The sequence below is a fragment of the Scyliorhinus torazame genome, chromosome 2, assembly GCF_047496885.1.
Source record: "Scyliorhinus torazame isolate Kashiwa2021f chromosome 2, sScyTor2.1, whole genome shotgun sequence".
Taxonomy (NCBI): Eukaryota; Metazoa; Chordata; class Chondrichthyes; order Carcharhiniformes; family Scyliorhinidae; genus Scyliorhinus; species Scyliorhinus torazame.
In genome coordinates this window covers 98958825-98977221 of record NC_092708.1, presented here as the reverse complement: position 1 = coordinate 98977221, position 18397 = coordinate 98958825, and the positions used below count along the sequence as shown (strand labels likewise).

General features: G+C 47.5%; 1 protein-coding gene across 6 annotated transcripts in view; it reads right to left on the bottom strand.

Moving 5' to 3' along the window:
* baz2ba (bromodomain adjacent to zinc finger domain, 2Ba) overlaps positions 1–18397 on the bottom strand; it is a 603362-nt gene that overhangs the window by 481198 nt on the left and 103767 nt on the right. For 5 of the 6 annotated variants that reach the window (XM_072474620.1, XM_072474664.1, XM_072474673.1 and 2 more), the window contains exon 2: positions 10139–10258. The exons of the other annotated variant lie outside the window; for it this stretch is intronic. The gene's annotated coding sequence lies outside the window, so the exon portion shown is untranslated. The remainder of the gene's footprint in view (positions 1–10138; positions 10259–18397) is intronic. 6 annotated transcript variants of the gene reach the window in all.

Below are 18397 nucleotides of genomic sequence, written 5' to 3'. Positions count from 1 at the left end.
AGGGAGCCAACCTGGGGGTGCTTCCGTTTCGCCTTGCCAGATCAAGCTTCAGGTATCTGTTGTCAAAGTTGCCAGAGACTTGCCCAAGCTTCATAAATTGAACTATTCGAGTCTGGTAATGAAGGTCAAGTCTGATCTGCAAAGGTGGGATAACCTTCCAGTGTCTTTAGCTATCAAAATGAATATTCTGCCGTGGTCTCGGTTTCTTTTTCATGCTTTTAGCCCATTGCAGAACCCGCTCCTTGTCCAGGTACCTGTGGAACCGGACCACCATCGCTCGTGCGGGACCCCCTTGTCGCGGATGCCTCACCTGCACTCTGTGTGCTCTGTCCACCACCGGCGGGCGAGGGAACACCTCGTTCCCAGCAGCTTCTGAAACATACCCTCCACATACGCGGCAGCATCCAGCCCCTATCTGTCAATATTTTTGAATACTGGTAGCTCAGATCACTGGAGTTATCGGATTTCTCACTGATTGACGTTCTTGAACATTTGAGATGCACAACACAGAAGATGCTGTAACTAGAAACTCAGCAGAAAACTACTCTGCATGTTTTGGTACATAGTTTTTCCAGTGTTGTGCAGATGCCCAACATGAACTTAAATGATTCAGAGTTCATCCATCCTTAGAAAATATCACTGAACCATTTCTTAACTGCTACTACTACTACTATGAAACTCTCCATCTAGTGGTTTGAAATTGATGCAGCAAAAATCTGCCCAAATATCTGAATGTCAACCATGCTTCCATTTCACACCTAGGGTCCTTTGAATTAACTCCTATGCTCAACTACATACAATTTCCCCTGCAGCTTTACATTCCTTTGATGAAAGTAGAAACACCTTCAATAGGTACTCTTTATGCTCAGAATGAGCAGATTTTAATGTGCATACACATACACAGATAAGTGTGAGGTGATGCACTTGGGCAGGACAAACAAGGCAAAGGAATATATGGTAAACGGCAGATACCTGGGAAACACCAAAGCTCAGAGGACTTTGGCATGCATATACACTGGTCCCTTAAGGTAGCAATGGATGACTTCCGGGTCGCAGCGATGCGGAGCTAAGCCGCGCGAGTCGGCAGCTCCTGCAGAAACGGACTTTTGGGCCCGCTAACGGAGCCCCAACGGACCTGTAAAAAAAAAAAAACCCGTGGGGAAGAACGGAGGAAGCCCCCTACAGCCCTGCATGGACCGGACCTGCAGTGAAATGGCAAGGAAAGCGGCCCTGGAGCAGCGGGAGAAGAAAGAAGAAAAAAACAAAATGGCGGCGCCCATGGACAGAGAGGAGATGAAAGAGTTCATCAAGTGCTGCTTCGAGGAGCTGCGTAAGGAGATGGTGGCGCCTATACTGGCAATGGTGGAAAAACTTGGAGCAACCCAGAAAGCCCAAGAGGTGAAGATGCAGGAGATCCAGGAAAAAGTGAGTGAGAACGGCGACGAGCTCGTGGGCCTGGCGGAGAGAGTGGAGCGGCACGAGGCGCTGCACAGGACGTGGGCGGGAAGACTCGAAGACCTGGAGAACAGATCAAGGAGAAACAACTTGAGGATCCTGGGTCTCCCAGAAGGAATGGAGGGGGCCGATGCCGCGGCATATGTGGGCACAATGATTGGGACGCTGATGGGTGTGGAGGCCCCCCCGAGATTGCTGGAGCTGGATGGGGCGCACCGAGTGCTAGCGAGGAAGCCCAATGCAAAAGAGCCGCCAAGGGCGATGGTGGTGAGATTTCACCAGTTTACGGACAGAGAGAGGGTCCTGAAATGGGCCAAGAAGGAACGGAGCAGCAAGTGGGACAATGCGGAGATCAGAATATACCCAGACTGGAGCGCGGAGGTCGCTAAGCGGAGAGCGGGTTTCAACCGGGCCAAAGCGGTGCTGCACCGGAAAGGGGTGAAATTTGGAATGCTGCAGCCAGCGCGACTGTGGGTTACACATAATGGCCAACACCACTACTTCGAAACGCCCGAAGAGGCGTGGACCTTTATATTAGCTGAAGAATTGGACTCTAATTGAGGGTTTGTGTGGGAGGGGGGTGTTTGAGGGGTGAAGTATGATGTTTGTTGTACATAGGGGGTCAACCACGCGCAGGAAAGGATATATGGGCTGGGGGAGAGGGACAAGGCCATGACAGGAGCAGCGCCATGGGGGGCGGGGCAGGCTTTGGGAAGCGCGGGGTTTTTCCCGCGCGTGGCAAAAAAAATAAATAAAAAGGGCGGGAAGGGGACAAAGGAATGTACATTGATTGGGAGAGTCCCACACGGGGGGGTTAAAGGGATGGCGGGGGAAGCCGGGGTCAGCAGGTGTCAGCTGACTTACGGGAGGGATATGGGGGGAGCAAAAAAGCTAGACGGGGATCTAGCGGGCGGGGGGAGAAGAGGAGGGAGGTGGGTGGGAAGGGTTGCTGCTGCACTGGCCGAAAGAGAACGGGACACAGAAGAGGTGGCTGGGACGGGGGTCCCCCAGCTGGGGGACTGGAGAGTGAGGGAGACGCGGACAAGGGACTGGCCCAGAAAAGGAGATGGATAGTCGGCAGGGGGGGGGGGGGGTGAGAGTCCTTCCAATCCGGCTGATAACGTGGAACGTGAGGGGCCTGAATGAGCCTGTGAAGCGGGTTCGAGTGTTCGCGCACTTGAAGGGACTGAAGGCAGATGTGGCAATGCTCCAAGAGACACACCTGAAGGTGGCGGACCAGGTCAGGTTAAGAAAGGAATGGGTAGGACAGGTATTTCACTCGGGATTGGACGCAAAAAATAGAGGGGTGGCAATTCTGGTGGGAAAGCATGTGTCATTTGAGGTCAAGACTATCGTAGTGGATAATGGAGGGAGATATGTGATGGTGAGCAGTAGGTTGCAAGGGACGTGGGTGGTGTTGGTAAATGTATACGCCCCGAACTGGGATGATGCTGGATTAATGAAGCGCATGTTGGGGCGCATTCCGGACCTGGAGATAGGAGGACTAATAATGGGAGGGGACTTCAATACGGTGCTGGACCCAGCACTGGACCGCTCCAGATCAAGGACGGGAAGGAGGCCGGCGGCGGCCAAGGTACTTAGGGGGTTTCTGGATCAGATGGGGGGAGTGGACCCATGGAGGTTTGCAAGACCGCAGGCCAGGGAATTTTCTTTTTTCTCCCACGTGCATAAGGCTTACTCCCGGATAGATTTCTCTGTTCTGGGCAGGGCGCTCATCCCGAGAGTGGGGGGGGGGTGGAGTATTCGGCCATAGCCGTTTCGGGCCATGCCCCGCACTGGGTGGAACTGGAGCTGGGAGAGGAGAGGGACCAACGCCCGCTGTGGCGGCTGGATGTGGGACTGCTGGCCGATGAGGTGGTGTGTGGGAAGGTGAGGGGGTGTGTTGAAAGGTACTTGGAGGCCAACGACAACGGGGAGGTGCGAGTGGGGGTGGTATGGGAGGCGTTGAAGGCGGTGATCAGGGGAGAGCTGATCTCCATCAGGGCTCATAGGGAGAAGATAGAGGGAATGGAAAGGGAGAGGTGAGTGGGGGAGACCTTGCGGGTGGACAGGAGATACGCAGAGGCCCCGGAGGAAAGATTACTTGGGGAAAGGCGACGGCTCCAGACGGAGTTTGACCTGCTGACCACGGGCAAGGCACAGTGGAGGAAGGCGCAAGGGGCGACTTACGAGTACGGGGAAAAGGCTAGTCGGATGCTGGCGCACCAGCTCCGTAAGAGGGCGGCAGCGAGGGAAATAGGGGGAAATCAAAGATGGAAGGGGAGCCACGGTTCGAAGTGCAACGAGAATAAATAAGGTATTTAAGGACTTTTATGAAGAGCTGTACCGATCCCAGCCCCTGGGGGGGGGGGGGAAGAGAGATGAGGCGATTCCTGGACCAGCTGGGGTTCCCGAGGGTGGAGGAGCAGGAGGCGGTTGGTTTGGGGGCACCAATTGGGCTGGAGGAGTTGAGTAAGGGTTTGGGGAGCATGCAGGCGGGGAAGGCCCCGGGGCCGGACGGGTTCCCGGTGGAATTCTACAGAAGGTACGTAGACCTGTTGGCCCCACTACTAGTGAGGACCTTCAACGAGGCAAGAGAGGAGGGAACCCTGCCCCAGACAATGTCGGAGGCGACAATCTCCCTGATCCTAAAGCGAGACAAGGATCCACTGCAATGTGGATTGTACAGGCCGATTTCGCTCCTCAATGTGGATGCTAAGCTATTGGCGAAGGTACTGGCCACTAGGATTGAGGACTGTGTCCCGGGGTGATTCACGAGGACCAAACGGGATTCGTAAAGGGCAGGCAGTTAAATACCAATGTGCGGCGGCTCTTAAACGTGATAACGATGACATCGGAGGAGGGAGAGGCGGAGATAGTGGCAGCTATGGACGTGGAAAAAGCCTTTGACCGAGTAGAGTGGGAGTACCTCTGGGAGGTATTGCGCAGGTTTGGGTTCGGGGGAGGGTTTATTAGGTGGGTTAAGCTTCTTTACAGCGCCCCGGTGGCGAGCGTAGTGACAAACCGGCGGAGGTCAGAGTACTTTCGGCTGTACCGAGGGACGAGACAGGGGAGCCCCCTGTCCCCCCTGTTGTTTGCATTGGCGATCGAACCCTTGGCCATATCACTTAGGGAGTCTCAGAAATGGAGGGGGATAGTCCGCGGGGAGAGGAGCATCGGGTATCGCTATATGCGGATGACCTGCTGCTATACGTGGCGGACCCAATGGAGGGGATGGTGGAGGTCATGCAGACTCTGAAGGAGTTTGGAGAGTTTTCGGGCTACAAGCTTAATGTAGAGAAGAGTGAAGAGAAGAGTGAGCTTTTTGTATTACAGGCAGGGGACCAAGAAAGAGGGATAGGGGACCTGCCGCTGAGGAGGGCGGAGAGAAGTTTTCGGTATCTGGGGATCCAGATAGCCAGAAGTTGGGGGGCCCTACATAAACTGAATTTGACGAGGGTGGTGGAGCAAATGGAGGAGGATTTTAAAAGATGGTACATGCTCCCGCTCTCGTTGGCGGGTAGGGTGCAGTCGGTCAAAATGGTGGTCCTTCCGAGGTTTTTGTTCGTGTTTCAGTGCCTCCCCATCGTGATCACCAAGGGCTTTTTCAAGAGAGTAGGTAGGAGTATTATGGGGTACGTGTGGGCAAATAAGACCCCGAGGGTTAGGAGAGGGTTCTTGGAACTCAGCAGGGACCGAGGACGGTTGAACCCTAGAGAGTTACTACTGGGCAGCAAATATGGCGATGATCCGTAAGTGGGTTATGGAGGGAGAGGGGGCGGCATGGAAGAGGATGGAGATGGCGTTCTGTAAAGGAACGAGCCTGGGGGCGTTGGTAACGGCACCGCTGCCGCTCTCGCCGACAAAATACACCACAAGACCGGTGTGGCGGCAACACTAAAGATCTGGGGCCAGTGGAGAAGATACAGGGGTGCAATGGGAGCATCGGTGTGGTCCCCGATCAGGGGTAACCACCGGTTTGTCCCGGGGAAGTTGGACGGGGGATTCCATGGCTGGCATCGGGCGGGGATAAGAAGAATGGGGGACCTGTTCATTGACGGGACATTTGCGAGTCTAGGGGCACTGGAGGAGAAATTTGAGTTACCCCCGGGAAATGCATTTAGATATATGCAGGTGAGGGCTTTTGTGAGGCGACAGGTGAGGGAATTTCCGTTGCTCCCGGCACAAGAAGTTCAAGATAAGGTGATCTCGGGGGTATGGGTCGGGGAGGGCAAGGTATCGGAAATATACCAAGAGATGAAAGAAGAGGGGGAAGCGCTAGTAGAAGAACTGAAAGGTAAATGGGAGGAGGAGCTGGGGGAGGAGATTGAGGAAGGGCTATGGGCCGACGCCCTGGGTAGGGTTAATACCTCTTCCTCGTGTGCCAGGCTCAGTCTGATACAATTTAAGGTGGTTCACAGAGCGCATTTGACGAGGGCGAGGCTAAGTAGGTTCTTTGGGGTAGAGGATAGATGTGAAAGATGTTCAGGGAGCCCGGCGAACCATGTCCATATGTTTTGGTCATGCCCGGCATTGGAGGGGTTCTGGAGAGGAGTGGCGGGAGTAATATCCCAGGTGGTGAAAGTCCGGGTCAAGCCAAGCTGGGGGCTAGCAATATTTGGAGTAGTGGATGAGCCGGGAGTGCAGGAGGCGAAAGAGGCCGGAATTCTGGCCTTTGCGTCCCTAGTAGCCCGGCGAAGGGTCTTGCTATTGTGGATGGAGGCGAAGCCCCCTAGCCTGGAGGCCTGGATTAATGACATGGCGGGGTTCATAAAATTGGAGAGAATTAAGTTTGCTTTGAGAGGGTCTGCACAGGGGTTTTACAGGCGGTGGCAACCGTTCCTAGATTATCTCGCGGAGCTTTAGAAGAAGGTCGATCAGCAGCAGCAGCAACCCTGGGGGGGGGGGAAGACGAGAGACTGTCTGAGGGGATGGACGAGCGGGAGATAGCATGGAGGGTGGGGGGAAACAGTACGCGCGACCAAGAGCCAGTGTATAAAGCTATGCAAATATACCATCTTGCCTTGTATATATCTTGCTCAGGGAGAATTTGCATTATTTTGTTACCGGGGGGGGGGAGGGGGGGGGGGGGGGTTATTGTTTGTAAGGGGAAAAAATTGTGTTGTTAAAAAACCTTAATAAAAATATATATATATTTTTTAAAAGGTAGCAATGGATACAGTGGTTAAGGCGGCATTTGGTATACTTGCCTTTATTAGCACAGGCATAGAGTTTAAGAGCAGAGAGGTTACGCTGGAAAATTGGTTAGGTCACGGCTAGAATATTGCGTGCAGTTTTAGAATCCACATTAGAAGAGGGATGTGATAGCACTGGAAAGGGTGCAGAGGAGATTTACCAGGATGTTGCCTGGGCTGGAGAGTTTTAGTTTATTAAGAGATATTGGATAGGCTGGGGTTGATTTCCTTGAAGCAGAGGAGACTGAAAGGGGACATGATTAATATGTATAGAATTATATGGGGCATAGATTGGAGTAGACAAAACATTTCCCCTGGATGGAGGAATCAATGAATAGGGGGCAGAGGTTTAAAGTAAGCAGGAGGTTTAGAGGAGATGTGAGGAAAAACATTTTCACTCAGAGGGTGGTGGGAGCCTGGAACTCGCTGCCTGAAAGGGTGGTGGAGGCAGAGACCCCCATAACATTTAAGAAGTATTTAGATGTGCACTTGCAATGCCAAGGCGTACAAGGCTATGGGTCAAGTGCTGGAAAATCGGATTAGACTAGTTTGGTGCAGGCGCAATGGGCCGAAGAGCCTTTCCTGTGCTGTAAACACATACAGAATGAATGTTTGATTTTATCTCAAGTTCAGTTGTCCATTAGTCAACTTAAAAGAACAATCAATAACACTCAAATACAAGTTTTTAGTCGGTATGTCAAACAGATTTACCAAATATTTAAAATGATCTTAAGGACATTTGCCCAGGTTGAACCATTAATACACTAGGGAAGCAGGTTTCCACAGTGGGTAGCACTCTTGCTTCACAGCTCCAGGGTCCCTGGTTCGATTCCCGGCTTGGGTCACTGTCTGTGTGGAGTCTGCATGTTCTCCCCGTGTCTGCATGGGTTTCCTGCCACAAGTCCCGAAAGCTAGGTAATTTGAACATTCTGAATTCTCCCTCCGTGAAACCGAACAGGCGCCGGAATGTGGCGACTAGGAGCTTTTCACAGTAACCTCAATGCAGTGTTAGTGTAAGCCTACTTCTGACAAAAAAGATTATTATTAAAAGATTATTATTATTAACACAAGTTCAAATCGCAGGTGGAATTTAAATTCTGTTAATTAATAAATCTGACATTTAAAAGCTAGTCAGTAATGGTGATTATGAAACTACCAGATTGTTATACAAACGCACCTTATTCATTAATGCCCTTTAGAAAAGGGAATCTGCCTACATAGATCCACAGCAATGTGGCTGACTCTTAACTGCACCCAGCAGTGACCTAGCAAGCCACTCACCAAACCACTGGAGAAAAATTGAAAGATAAAAACAGGCACTCAACCAGGAAACAACAAAAGTACACCCTGCCCAGTCAAACCTGCAAAGTCCTCCTTATTGGGGGCTTGTGCCAAAATTAGGAAAGCAGTCCCACAGGCTAGTCAAGCAAAAGTCTGACAGTCATACTAACCAAATCATTCCTTCCAGCCAATATCCCAAGTTCCTCCATCACCATCTCTGGGTTCAGATGAGGGAACCAACAAGAAAAGATCTACTTGACCTCATCCGTTACCTGTTGCAGGTAAATATTTTCCCAAAATAGTATTGGGGGGGGAAGAGACCATCACACAGTCCTTGTGGAGACAAGGACGACATCTTCACACTGAGGACATTGTCCATAGTGTTGGGTCGCATAAATCACAGTGCTAAATGGGTAGATTCAGAACAGATTTGGCAGCTCAAAACTAGACCATCAACAATAGCAGCAGAGCTATCTCTGCAAATATCCTCATTCTCAAAGATTTGGTGGGAGAGGGTTCAGCAAGTCAGTGCAAAAGATAATGCTGAAGCATTTACAACCATATTCAGCCAGAAGTGCCAAATGGATGATTCATCTTGGCCCATGACTGATGCGCCCTGTGTCACAGATGCCAGACTTGAGCCTATTCAATTAACTCCACCTAATAACAAGAAATGCTGAAGGCACTGTATGTAGCAATGGCCAAAGGGCACAGAAAACATCAGGAGGTAGTACTGAAAACTTGTGCTCCAGAACTGGAATGACCCTTATGCAAGGCTCCTTTAATACAGCTGCAATACCGGCATCTACCCGACATATAGAGAACTTCCTACTATGTCCTGTTGACAAAAGTCAAGATAAATCTGATCTGGCCAATTACCATATCAGTCTATTCTCAATGATCAACAAAAGTATGGAAAGTGTCATCAAGTGGCACTTGCACTACAATAACCTGCTCACCAACACTCTTGTTTGGATTCTGCCGGGGCCACCCTGCTCCAGGCTCCATTACAGCCTTCTTCAAAACATGCACAAAGAGGTGCATGAAGAGGTGAGGTAGAGTGACTTTTCTAGACATCAAAGCATTTGACAAAAAAATTATATCAAGGGGCCCCAATAAAAATAAGTAAATGAGCAACTGGGAGAAACTATCCACAGATTGTACTCATACTTAACAGAAAGAAAGATGGTTATAGCTGTTGGTAGCCAAACATGTCAGTCCCAAGACATCTCATCAGGAGTTCCACAAGGTAGAGTTCTGGCCCGACCATCTTCAGCTACTTCATCAATATTCTCCTCTCCATCATGTCAGAAGTGGGAATGTTTGCTGATGAATGCATAGTGTTAAGCACCATTGGCAACTCTTCAAATGTTGGAGCAATCCTTGCCCACCTGCATAAAGACTTGGACAACATTCAGTCTTGAGCCGACAAGTCAAAAGTAATATTTGTGCTACACAAGTGCCAGGCACTCACCACCTCCAACATGAGAGAATCTAACTACCTCCCTTTGACATTCAATGACGTTGCCATCGTTGAATACCCTACCATCAATAACTTGGGATTTACCATTGACCAAAAATTGAACTGGGCCAACTATATATAAATACTGTGACTACAAGAGCAGGTCAGAAGCTGGAAATTCTGCAGTAAGTAACTTTACCTGACTCCCCAAAGCCTGTCCAGGAGTGTGATGGAATACTCTCCATTTGCCTGATGAGTGCAGCTGCAATAACACTAAAGTGGCTTGGCATCGTCCAGGACAAAGTAGCCTGCTTGATCAGCACCCAATCCACCACATTAAACATTTACTCCCTCCAAAGCCGGCACACAGCATGCACCATATACAAAATGTACGCATAAATTTTCAACCCTCCTTCCACAACACCTTCCAAATCCACATTCTCGATCACCTAGAAGAACAAAAGAACCGACACATAAGAACACCACCACCTTCAAGTTCCCTCCAGGCAATACACCATCCTGACTTGGGATTACAATCACCATTCCTTCATTGTCACTGGGTCAAAACCCTGGAACACCCTTCCAAAAAACACTGGGCGTGTACCTATACCAGATGGACTGCCATGGTTCAAGAAGGTGGTTCATTGCCTTCTTCTTAATGGCAATTAGGGATGGGCAACATATGCTGGCCTTGCCAATGACATTCATATTCCATGAAAGAATATTTAAAAATTCAGAAACTCACCACTTTTCAAAAGGCTCAAGTCTCAGTGTAGTTTAACGCACCTCATACCAATCTCAATTGAATAGTCAGCTCTCATTTGGACTGCAGGATGGTCACCTTATATATAGGTGGCGGTTTCACCTAGAAGAAATCCAAAAATAATTAACAACGGATGCTTATTTTTAAACAATTAAAAATTATCATTGCCCGCTTCCCAAGTGAAATACCACTGCCTTAAAATCACTACTTACTTTGTGTGACTTGAAGATGGCCAATCCACTTTGTATAATGGAAAACACCTCCGCTTACATTTACTCGGAATACTTCATTATAACCAGGCACGTTTACTAAAATAACAAAAGGTGGTGATTGTGCTGTTGCACAAGTTTGTGGAGTAGGAGAAGGTCCTGAGGTGCGCCAGGGAGGGACGAGACTGCGAATGGAAGGGTAATTATGTCCGAATATACCAGGACATTGGCATGGAGCTGACGAAGAGGCGCGCTGGATGACCAGATAGTCTGTTTTTATTGGGGATGTATAGTGAGACGTTGGAGAAGAGGGAGTTGCCAGAGACGTTGACCCTGGCATCGATGTGTGCCGGGGTGATCATGGAGGATCAAACATATTTTGTAAAGCAGCTCTCTAGCAACATAAGGAGGCTGTTGAATGTGGTTCTGATTCCGTCAGGAGGGCCGGTTGCCGGAGGTTATGGTTTCTATGGATGCAAAGAAGGTTTTTGATTGGGTGAAGTGGTGGGTGGAGTGGAGGTATTTATTCGAAATTTTGGGTAGGTTTGGCTTTGGCCCGAAGTTTGTGGTGTGGGTGCCTCTGTTGGATGTAACCCCGGTGGCAAGTGTACGTACAAATGAGATGAGTTCACAAGAGTTTTGGACTGCATAGGGGAATGAGACAGGGGTGTCTGCTTTCGCCGTTGTTATTCGCGTCGAGTCCTTGGCAAGAGTCCTTAGGGGGAGGAAGGAGCACCGGTTGCCATTGTATGCGTACGACTTGCTGTTGTTTGTGTCAGACCTGCTGGAATGTAAGGGTAGGATCATGAGAATATTGGAGAGATTTGGGGCCTCTCTGGGTACAAGTTAAATGTCGGGAAGAGTGAGGTGTTTCCAGTGAATGGGGCGGGGGGGCCAATTTGGAGGTGTTGCTGTTCAAGGTAGCTAGGGAAATGTTCATGTATTTGGGGATTCAGGAAATGAGCTACGATGTACAGGTGGAATTTGACACCATTGATGGAGGAGATTAGGGGGGAATTTAGGAGATGGGATTCATTACACCTGACCTTGGCAAGGAGGGTGCAGGTGGTAGACCTGAATGTGCTGTCACGGTTTCTGTTTGTTTTCAAGACCTTCCCGATTTTTCTCCCCAAGGCCTTCTTCCGAAAGTTGAAGACAGTGATTTTGGAGTTTATACGGGCAGGGAAGGTGCAGAGGATAAAGAGGGCGTGGAATCAGCTGAGGAGGCACATTAAGTTAGAGGGCATTGGGACTAAGGCGCTGAGGACACGGGTTTGAATCCCGGCCCTGGGTCACTGTCCGTGTGGAGTTGGCACATTCTCACCATGTCTGTGTGGGTTTCACCCCCACAACCCAAAGATGTGCAGGTTAGGTGGATTGACTATGCTAAATTGCCCCTTAATTGGAAAAAAAAAATTGAGTACTCTAAATTTATTTTTTAAAAGTTAGAGGGGATTTCGCTGTTGACACCACTGTGTGGGAATCATAGGTTTAAGTCTGGGAAGGTTAATGGGATGTATGAGAAGTGGAGGTAGGTAGAGTGTGAGGAACTCGTACTCGGAAGGGAAGTTTGTAGGTCTGGATGAGTTGTGGGAGAGGTTTGAGTTACCACAGGGGAGAGTGAATTTAGATATATATGTAGGTTTGGGACTTTGCGCAAAAATAGCGGAGGGTGTTTCCCAGGTTGCCAGAATACACTTTTATTGGAGCAACTGCTGCTCCTTGTTGAGTTGAGGATGGATAGGATTGGGGATATATACGGGTGGTTGCGTGGGCAAGGTGGTGGATTGGCTGGGGAACTTGTATGACTTTCTCCAGTTGGAAAAGATTAAGTTTGAGTTGAGGGGGTCAGCAGTGGATTTTGACATGAAGTGGAGGTTGTTCATGGCGATGTTTGACAAACTGTTTGTCACTGGGAGGGGGAAAAAAGTACAAATTATGGACTGAGTTTGTGGAGTGCGTTTGTATATGTTGCTGTTTTTGTTTTTAACACATGTTTGGAATAAAGTACATTTAAAAAAAATAATATAGGCAATTTTCTCAATATTACATGTAAGCAATAACTTTCATACTTGGAAATGAACTTAAATCATAGGAACTCAGTGTCAACTTCCATTCTGTAGCTGTGCTATCAAAATGTATAGTTTTTGGCTTTAAGTCAAATCTTTACAAATAGCTACAAAGCAAACCTGGGTTAGAGGCACGGTACATTGTAGCTGCGTTACTCAAATAGAATTCCAGGGATCTGCACTAATGCTTTGGAGATGCAAATTCAAATCCCACTACAGCAATGGAGGCATTTTAATTCAAATAATTAAATAAAGCTAGAATATAGAAAAGGCCAGCCTCTGTAATGGTGATCATGAAACTGCAAGATGGCATAAAAATCCTCCTAGCTTACTAATAATCTTGAGGGCAGGAAACGGGACATCATGACCTAAATGTGACTCCAGAGGCAAAGCAATGTGTTTGACTCTTAACTGCCCTGTGAAGTAACTTAGTAAGCTATTCAGTTGCACAAAACTGTTACGAAAAAGTCAAGCAAAGGCTTAAAAGCTGGTTTACGTGCCGCAGCAACCTTAGAACAATGTAAGTTAAAAGAGTGTCTCTTAGCACCATGTCTGATCAAATCTGAAGAACATATCAGCCAAATTGAACCCAAGGTAGGTTGCAAGAGAACCAACATCATGGGGAAAAAAACCTACTTGACCTTATCCTCACTAACCTGTCACACATGAATCTATCCATGACAGGATCAGTTGGGGTGATCACTGCACAGTTCTTGTGGATAGAAAGTCCCGTATTTGCACAGAGGACATCCTCGATCGTGTTGTGCAGCCATGCCAAGTAGGAAACATTCAGAACAGATTTAGAAGCTCAAAGTTGGCCATCCAGAAAATGCTATGTGTCATCAGCAGTAGAAGAATTGCACTCCAGCATAATTTGTAACTTCATGCCACTGCGTACCCTTCATTCTAGCATTACCATCAAGCAAAAGGAAGAAGCCCGATTCAATAGTGAGTGCAGGAAAGCATGCCAGGACCAGCACAGGCAAACCTAAAAATGAGATGCCAACCTGGTGATGCTACATTCAAACTACAACAGCCAAAGCAGCAGCACAGAGCTAAGTGATCCTCCAACCAACTGATCACATCAAGGCTCAGCAATACTGCCACATCCGGTTGTGAATGGTGATAGACAATTAAACTAACACCAGCGTAAAGTTCATGAACACTTTCTCCTCAGCAAGTAACGGTGCTAGTAAAATTCTCAATATGTCTGAGGGAAGGGTTATGTAGGACTGGAATAGAAGTTGGGATTAAAATGAAAACAGACGGTTGGAGAAATGGAACTGCTCACGTACAGAGTCGGCAACAAACACCATATCAAGAAATGACTAAGCACAATGGAGACTGCAAAGGATATGGGCCTGGCAACACCTCAGCTGTAGTGCTGACGACTTGTGCTCCAGAATTAGCCACATTCTTAGCCAAGCTCTTCCAGTACAGCTGCATCACTGGCACCTACCCAACAAAGAGTAAACTTGCCCAGGTATATTCTGTCCACAAAACGCAGGACAAATCTAATCTTGCCCATTACCACCCCATCAGACTACTCTCAATTACGAGCAAAGTGATAGAAGGTGTCAGCATTAGTGCTATCAAGCAGCATTTATACACCAGTAACCTGTTCACCCATGCTCAGTTTGGATTCTATCAGAACACTCAACTCTTGAATTAATTATAGTCTTGGCTCATAGGTGAGGTGACTGTGACTGCCCTTAACATTAAGGGAGCCATAAGTGTGGCATAAAAAAAGAAATGAATGGGAATTGAGGAGAAAACTCGCCACTTTCACAAAGGAAGATCGTTGTGGTCATTCAAGATCAATTCAACTCAACCCTTGGACATTTCTGCAGGTGTTTCTCAGCAGTGTTTCCTGCCCAACCATCTTCAACTGTTTCAGAAGCAACCTTTCATAAGGTCAGAGGTTAGAATGTTGCTAATGATTACAGTGTTCAGTTCAATTCAGTTTCTTCGATCCACATGCAGCAAGAGATGGACAACATTGGGATAAGTGGCAAACAACAGTTACACCGCACAAGTGCTAGGCACCAGCCATCTCCAACAAGAGGGAATCTAAACCCTTCCTTTTACATTCAACGGCATTAGCATTGCTGGATCCCTCACTATCAAAATCCTGGGGATTACCATTGACCAGAAACTTGATTGGACCAGCCCAAGATCAGGTCAGAGACAAGGATTTCTATGATGTGTAACTCACTGCCTGACTTCCCAAAGTTTGTCCACCATCTGCAAGGCACACTAGCCAGGAGTGTAATGAAATGTTCCTCACTTGCATGGATGAGTGCAGCTCCAACAACACTTGAGGCCAAAGCAGCCTGCTTCACTGGCATCCTATCCATCACCTTCATCGTTCACTCATTCCACCACCAGCTCACCGAGGCTTCAGTGTGTACCACTTACAAGATGCATAATAGCAATTTGCCAACATTCCTTCGATAGCATCTTCCAAAACCGCAACCACCAAAAGGACAAGGGGAACAGGTGCACAGAAAATCAATTATCTGCAAGGTCCCGACCTTCCTGACTGGAAATATATAATTTCTTCACCAGAGTCAAAATCCTGGAATTCCCTGCCTGATACTGACTGCAGTAGTTGAAAACGTCAGCTCACCACCACCTTCTCAAGAGGACTTAGATAGGCAGTAACAGTAACAGCACCAAAAATGGTTTCAGCTCTTCTGGGAATTCTGTAGTGAGTAACTCACGTCCTGACTCCTCAAAGCCTATCCACCATCTAATAAAGCACAAATCAGGAGTGTGATGGAATACTCTCCACTTGCCTGGAGATGAGCATGGCTCCCACCAATCAAGAAGCTTAACACCATCCAGGACAAAGTAGCCACTTCATCAGCACCCAATCATGAATATAAACTTTCATTCCTTCCACCACTGACACACAGTGGCAGCAGAGTACAAGATACACTGCAACAACTCACCAAAGTTCCTTCAACAGCACCTTCCAAACCCATGACTTCAATCACCTAGACGGACACGATCAGCAAATGCTTAGGAACACCACCACCTATAAGTTCCCCATCCTGACTTGCAACAATGTTGTCATTCTTTTACTGTCACAAGATCAAAATCCTGGTACTCCCTTCCCAGCAGCATTCTGGGTGTATCTGCACCACATTGACCACAGCGGTTCAAGAAGGCTGCTTACCATGACATTCCTAAAGGCAATTAGGCTTGGATAATAAATGCAACTCCAGCTGCTGTGATAGGACCCCCTAAACATCATCACAAGAGTATGGCAAGGCTACATAACCTACCCATTCCTTTTCTTCATGGCTATTGATTTCATCACAAAGAAAGCAATGGTAGTTGCAGTATTTGGCATCCTGTGGCAACACTACCGGTTGACGCACCTTGATTTTGAAGATGACATTGCCTTGCTAGCTAAAGAATCGCGTGCACACAAAGACATGTCCACCAGTCTTGTGAGTAGCAGCATGAAGGTTGTTCTACACATCAGCTGCAACAAGACCAAGACATTGACAACTGGATGACAATAAGATCTTCCCATCACAATATTGAGAATGTTGACCACTTCTCCTACCAAAGAAGCAACAGCCAGGGAGGGTGACATAGAGATCAATGTCACCCAAGAATCCACACAAGAATCAAAATAGCTTTGTCTGGGAAGCCACCAACACTGCCATGAAGCTGTGACACTGGTTCACAGAAGTGCCAATCTGTGCCAGCAAGACATGGAAAATAGCAACAAAGATATCATGCATGTTGGACGTCTTTCACCAGCACTGCCTACATAAAATCCATGGAGATACAGCATCATTGATGATGAAATGCTAGGGAAGATTGGTCAGAAGCATTTGTGAAACACCATGACAGAGAGATGACTGAGGATGGTGGGACATGTATTTCACCTCTGGGATGTACTGAGTGGCAGTAGAATGAACTCCACCAGATGGAAGACGACAACTGGGCCAGCCATAGAGGACCTTCAAGAGAGGAAGACCACCTAGGCTACAGTGAAAGAGATTGCGATGGACTGGGGACAGTAGTGGAGTCTAGCTGCCCACTGTCCCACATGGGACCAGAGGATCTAAGTCTCAACTAGTGATAGCCACATCCCACGAACAAACACATTTTTATAAAAATCAGCCTGAAGTGTGGCATTGTGCAAAAGTGGAAAGATTTATTTCGGTTGTGCAAGTTACTGAATGCAAAACTTACCTTTTCCTTTAGTTTGGTATATCAGGTGGCTGATAATTAACATTTGTTCTCTGTTGATTTGAGTTTGTTTGTTAGAGTAAAAATCTAAAAAAAAGGTGAAATTTTCACCACTGATTTGTTTCCATTGGTTGTTTGGGAAGTTCAACACTTTTAAAATTTTCAGTCCCTACAGGGATAATAACTTATTAACTTGTATGATGGAATAAAAAAGCCACACAACCAAATTAGGTAATAACACAAAGAGAGGCAGGATTATAAGAAGTGTGGATGGAAGCATGAAATTACAGAGATATTAATAATTCAGTGAATGGGCAAACTGGCTTTGGTGTATGCATATACGAGGTTATCCACTTGGGATCTAAAAGTGATAATATTTTCTAGATGTTGAAAAGCTAGATCCAGTGGAGGTCCAGGGAGTGCAGCTTTGTTTACCAGAATGATATAGACCCAAGTCTTAACTTAATAATAATCTTTATTAGTGTCACAAGTAGGCTTACATTAACACTACAATGAAGTTACTGTGAAAATCCCCTAGTCGCCACACTACGGCCCCTGTTCGGGTACATGGAGGGAGAATTCAGAATGTCCAATTCACCTAACAAACGCGTCTTTCGGGAGGAAACCAGAGCATCCAAGGGAACCCCACACAGACACGGAAATAACGTGCAAACTCCACAAACAGACATTACACAAACACAGTAGGCAGCTGAGGCCTTGATAGAAATCTTTGGATCCTCACTATCTTCAGGTGATGTCCCGGAGGACTGGAGAATAGCCAATATTGTTCCTTTGTTTAAGAAGGGTAGCAAGGATAATCCAAGGACCTACAGGCCGGTGAGCCTTATGTGAGTGGTAGGGAAATTTCTGGAGAGAATTCTTCGAGACAGGATCTACTCCCATTTGGAAGCAAGTGGACATATTAGCGAGAGGCGGCACGGTTTTGCGAAGGGGAGGCCGTGTCTCACTAACTTGATAAAGTTTTTCGAGGAGATCACAAAGATGGTTGATGCAGGTAGGGCAGTAGATGTTGTCTATAAGGCCTTTGACAAGGTCCCTCATGGCAGACTAGTACAAAAGATGTAGTCACACGGGATCAGAGGTGAGCAGGCAAGATGGATACAAAACTGGCTAGGTCATAGAAGGCATAGAGTAGCAATGGAAGGGTGCTTTTCTGATTGGAGGACTGTGACTAGTGGTGTTCCACAGGGATCAGTGCTTGGACCTTTGCTGTTCGTAGTATATATAAATGATTTGGAGGAAAATGTAACTGGTCTGATCAGTAAGTTTGCGGACAACACAAAGGTTGGTGGAGTTGCGGATAGCAATGAGGACTGTCAGAGGATACAGCAGGATTTAGGTCATTTGGAGACTTGGGTGAGAGATGGTGAGGAGTTTAATCCGGACAAATGTGAAGTAATGCATTTTGGAAGGTCTAATGCAGGTAGGGAATATACTGTGAATGGTAGAACCCTCAAGAGTATTGAAAGTCAGAGAGATCTAGGAGTACAGGTCCACAGGTCACTGAAAGGGGCAACACAGGTGGAGAAGGTAGTCAAGAAGGCATACGGCATGCTTGCCTTCATTGGCCGGGGCATTGAGTATAAGAATTGGCAAGTCATGTTGCAGCTGTATAGAACCTTAGTTAGGCCACACTTGGAGTATAGTGTTCAATTCTGGTCGCCACACTACCAGAAGGATATGGAGGCTTTAGAAAGGGTGCAAAAGAGATTTACCAGGATGTTGCCTGG